Source organism: Morone saxatilis, unplaced genomic scaffold (assembly GCF_004916995.1).
Source record: "Morone saxatilis isolate NCDOM2014 unplaced genomic scaffold, NCSU_SB_2.0 Contig20, whole genome shotgun sequence".
Lineage (NCBI taxonomy): Eukaryota > Metazoa > Chordata > Actinopteri > Moronidae > Morone > Morone saxatilis.
Window position 1 is genome coordinate 14473873 of NW_023339763.1, and position 4877 is coordinate 14478749.

At 36.6% G+C, this 4877-nt stretch overlaps 1 protein-coding gene across 2 annotated transcripts in view; it reads left to right on the top strand.

Annotated features, from left to right (window-relative positions):
* The window catches only part of ppp3ca (protein phosphatase 3, catalytic subunit, alpha isozyme), a 27341-nt gene that overhangs the window by 13745 nt on the left and 8719 nt on the right, over window positions 1–4877 (top strand). The gene's annotated exons all lie outside the window — the stretch shown is intronic.

Below are 4877 nucleotides of genomic sequence, written 5' to 3' on the forward strand. Positions count from 1 at the left end.
GACAGATTGTTCACTTGCTGCCTAATATATCCAACCCAGTGACAGGTGCCATGATAACGAGATAATCACTTCACCTGTCAGTGGTCATAATGTTATGGCTGATCGGTGTATCAAAGGACAACACCTTAAAATATCAGTGTTGACCTAATCTTTCAAGAGAGTTGCTGGAGCACCTGATGAAATCTGACTGTTATACAAAAGTCTTGCAACATCACTCTTAATATCAAAAATAGATGTTAGGATTATACATTATTAATATATATCAAACATTTATTGTTACCTGAGCAAAACAATAGACAAACACTTAACACCCCATAAGGGGAATAAAGAGACTGAATGATTCAATGAATAAAAAGGTAAACAAATTCTAAAAGCCTGCATCTCTGTCTGTGTCTATGAGTAAATGGGTCATATTGTTTTGTGGTTAACAACAGTTTTTGAATGATAAGAGGTTGTCTTTTTGACTTGCAGAACAGATTGTTACAAATAACGGATTAGCCAGGTGAACCTGGAGTCAAATAAAAATAGAGCCAGAGAGACAGGGACGAATAAAATTTAAAACATAATAGCGAGGCAAATTGGGAATGGGTTTGTTATGCAACTATTCAACCTCCGTGACAGAGTATGTAAAAGAAGGAGGAGTGAGCGCTGTCCTAATATTGTTGCGAGATGGAAGAGAGCTGTGGAAGTAGGTGGTGATGAGGAGATTAGATTAGGTGGCAGTTGTGGTGAGAGTTTTCTTAATGAAGGTTCAGAACAGTACAGACCACTGCGTGGGTGCTGCAGTTCTGCTAAAACCACAAAAAAGTAAAGTCAGGAAGATTCATTCCTCTACCGAAGAGGAAATGACATTCTGGACAGTGTGTGCAGAATAATTGCAGTTCAGATTCACGTTATAATGCATGTGTAATTCTCATTTTGGTATATGCGCTTACATGGAGAAGTGTCAGTGGTGTTGCTTCAAATTATATCAGATGAAATAGTTCCACAAGTTCCAGTGCAGATCTTGTTACTTAAAGCCATCCTGACCTTTAGCCGAGAATAGCAGGTTTTTAAATCAGCTATTTGTTTTGCTTCGAGTCCATTGGTTTCTATTCCAGTAATCAGCTTGCACAGACATGACATTTGCTTGAGAACACTTTTTATAGTTTTATTGAAGTTGCGTTATTGTTATGTGGTAAATGCCACATAAAGCCATGACTATTTGAAAACTTTTTTTGTACTTTGCATTAATAAAAGAAATTACTTTATTACCACCCTGAGATGAACTGAAACCATCTATGGCCTTAAAGATATCAATCCAAAGACTTATTTTAGCATATTATTCTTTGACAAAGCAAGCAAATACACACGATACAGGATTGACACTACTGAAGAGATTACTAGTGTATTGGTAGAGATTACCAGCACCCATGAAGAGTATCAGATGCAGAAAAATAAGCAGGTGTTGTGTCTTAACTTCCTGTTTCACTACTGTTAAATGGTCACTGATAAGAAACCATCTATCCGCAGTGAGAGAGGAGCTTAGTGAGGATTATTCTGTGGATGTGTGGAGGATGCTGCTATAATAGTCATCTATCTCCCCATGGCTTTGTTCTGCCTTCACTCTCAAACTTACCTCTCCATCATTATGACTCTTGCCAACTATACAGTATATATGCACTGCAGCACAGAGAACCACATTCTCCTGGGGATTTTTGGGAAACGCAAGAAAATCTCTCTCTGAAATAGAAGTAGGTATTGGCAGGTTGAGAATAAAGGTGCTACATTAAAATGCAATCAAATATAGTGAGTGATTTGATTTCTAGTGAATTGCACACGCAGACACACACACAGTGATGCATTGGACGGTGTTATTTAACTCTCTGAACGTGTGTTCCATAAAATCAATACAGAGCATTTGTTACAAGTAGCCACACAATTGCTTGCTCCTCAGGGCTGAGGAGAATGTTTAAAATAGATACAATTTATAGCAGAAAATCCAGTGCTTAAAGGGTTTTATACAGTAAACACCATATAGCCTATGCCTGCCCTTTGTTCTCCCTTGATATTAAATAACAGTGTTTTTGGTAAGAACGACCAAAATGAATGCGTTGTAGAAGAATTATTCTGTCATGTAAGAATATGAAATGATGAAATTAGTGCCCGTAAAATAATTCTAAATATATATATTTATACATTTGAGTGGAGGCAAAGCACAACAGCAGACTTATCCATTTTGTTAATGTGATGCTATACTGCTTTAATACATGAGGGTTAGTATAACGTCTATAATAATACTGGCTACACTACATGTTCCATTTTGCTGTTAACATTGTCAATGTTGTATCATTACAATTTTGAAGGACCAACAAACAAAATATAATTTCTTCTGCAGTAATTACAAAAATGTGATGCTTCTTACTGATTAGGAATATGGTTATAAACATGAGTTTTTATATTGGGGTAAGGGGAGAGTGGGGGGTTGAAAGTGATGACCACCAGCCTAACAGATGGATTTTCTTAAGGGAAGGAAAAAAACCTCTCAGTTTCACACTCACAACACAGCACTTCCATCTCTCTCTGTCTCTTTCGCTCATACTCACTTGTCAGATTTCTCGCTCTCTCTCACTCACAGGCTCACCGACACATAATTGTGTGTTTTCACAAAGGGGAGAGAAGGAATGTGAGCCGCAGGCAAGCAATGTGTGTGTACTGTGTTCCCTCGCAGTAATCAATAGATACCGTTGGAGCGGACAAAAAATAAATTAGTACATAGTGTACATTGGTGTCTTTATTTTTATGTTACTACATGTCATTTGTGCCAGTACTATGAAAATAAAAACTGCTTTACAGCTATGACAAACATAATATTAAAGCGTGATGGAAAAATTGCCCTTATTTCTAAGTTAGAAATGCATTGTGGATGTGTTTTTAATAGAAACAGTTATATAACATTTTTTGAGACCAACATTTTGCGGTTGTGTTGGGGTGTGCTGTCAGCCATAGTGGAGAGAGTCACAGCATATTCATGTTAGTGTGTAACGCATCTATTCCTGTGATTTATATAGTGGCCACCAAGGGAATGTTAGCCATGTGACCTAGATATATTAGGATGGCACAGTTTTGCCAGGTGCTCAGGGCACAGCAGTCTCCTTGTTTTTCTTCTGGCACAAACCTTTGAGCACTTAAATATTTTAAACACTTCTGAAAGTTTGATGGGTCCATGGATGGCGGCGATTGTAAGAAAGTGCCGGAAGAGAGGATTGTTGTAAGGGATGACGTACTGTATGTTACTGCAGGTCTGAAAAAGATAAAAGAGACTGGCGCAGTTAGTGATTCATCAGTTGATGGTCAGAAAAGTAATAAACAGTTTTGATAACAGATTAATCATTTTGATTATTTTTAAGAAAAATTCCTTTCAGTTCCTCAAATTTGCATCTTTGCCTTATCTATATTAGGTTTTTGACTTTTGGTCGGATAAAACAAACATTTTTCATTTTCTTCTATCGTTATCTTGTGCTCTGGGAAAAAAAGCAAATAATCACAAAAACAAATTGAAATATATTAAATTACATTTTACATTTGGGGCTTTTGGCTAATGCTTTCACCCAGAGCATATATTAATGTTGTCTTCACTAGAGCTCTATTCGGCACAATTTGTGACAGGACGCACAGCCATTGGTGAACGTACGGATGGGTGACAATATAAAGTAAAAACCAACACAAACCTCCTAGTCTCTGGAACACTCTCCTTTCTCCCGTAGGTGGTCATTTGACTCATTCATCATTTTCATTCTTATTAAAACATTCAATGTAAGCATCTGTATTTGTTATATTTATCTGCTTATTAATTCAGGTTTTTCCTTTATTTTGTCACCTGTCTGTATATTATGCCTTGTTCATTTGACTTTGTCAGCTATTATCAAAATCATTAAAGAAAAAATGACGTAGAAAGATAAAGATAAAATACAAACCAAGCAACCTTCTGACATAATATAACATAACATAATTTATAAACAGGTTGGTACTTACAACTAATAAATCTAAGGATATTTTTTGCATGTGTATTTGTTAGGAATACTGTATGTCTGGAATACAACAGTTGGAATAATACTTAACACTGCATATGGAAGTGTCCCAATTCTGATTATTTGTCCGTCCTGTGTGACACAGGTCTGGTGTTTCCTGTGCAATCTTATGCTTTCAGTGTTTTTTCAGAAACAAATTCTGGCCCTAAATCTGCTCCATGTCTGCTCCATGGCTGTGCAACTGTAGTCTGAACTGTCTCATAGGAAGTCATGTGGGTTTTATCATCTTTCTCCATGGGACAGCTCATTGTCCATCTGGCCCGAAAAACTTGGAGGACGACTTGGGCACGCAGCCAGTGGAGAGATAACAATACCAGTATTTTAATTAGTCTTTGGGAAATGGTTCACTTATAAGAAGCACTAGAGAGATTGTATTACTTTAGTGACAGACAGATATTGCATTATTAAGATTGAGGCCTATTAAAATTTATATTGTTATTCGTCACTTTTGAAAAGGAATTGAGCAAGTGTGCAGTGTGCAGTTTGTGTGTAGGGAGGTTTGACATGATTTTTAGATATAAAGAACTCATCGATGCAGACAGTAACACACCAAATTGTTATTCACAGCTGACAAATCTGAAGCCAGTATGAGGGTTGGAAATCACAATAAAATATTATCATAGACCCAAAACATGCAGTGACCATACAGTGAAATATGTTGCAAAACAATTCAATTAAATTCAGTTAAATTTGTATTTGTATAGCGCCAATTCATAACAATAGTATTATTTTTCAAATATAGTAGGGCTAGACCGTACTCCCTATAAAAATTATTTACAGAGACTCAACAGTTCCCACCATGAGCAA